General features: G+C 56.2%; 1 long non-coding RNA gene across 1 annotated transcript in view; it reads left to right on the forward strand.

Moving 5' to 3' along the window:
- The first annotated feature begins 144 nt into the window (after nt 1-144).
- Nucleotides 145-281, forward strand: part of LOC116379754 (uncharacterized) — a 1,557-nt gene continuing 1,420 nt past the window's right edge. Inside the window, exon 1 of the long non-coding RNA XR_004212468.1 lies at nt 145-229. This is a non-coding gene — a long non-coding RNA (uncharacterized LOC116379754). The remainder of the gene's footprint in view (nt 230-281) is intronic.

A 281-nucleotide genomic window follows, 5' to 3' on the forward strand; every position in this document is an offset into this window, starting at 1 on the left:
CTCCTCTCCTCTCTCCTCTCCTCTCCTCTCCTCCTCTCCTCCTCTCCTCTCCTCCTCTCCTCCTCTCCTCCTCCTCCTCTCCTCTCCTCCAGTTGGATGGGCCTAAGCGGGTGGGTCAGGTGATGTATGTGACGGTTTCCTTCACCAATGAGATCAACTTCCGGCTGGAGAAGGTGAAGCTGTCCTTAGCAGGACCTGGAATGCTGAGCGACACGGACCACTACTACAAGTGAGCACACACACACACACACACACACACACACACCACACACACCACACAC

This window comes from Anarrhichthys ocellatus, unplaced genomic scaffold (assembly GCF_004355925.1).
Source record: "Anarrhichthys ocellatus isolate YVR2014 unplaced genomic scaffold, GSC_Weel_1.0 scaffold5105, whole genome shotgun sequence".
NCBI lineage: Eukaryota > Metazoa > Chordata > Actinopteri > Perciformes > Anarhichadidae > Anarrhichthys > Anarrhichthys ocellatus.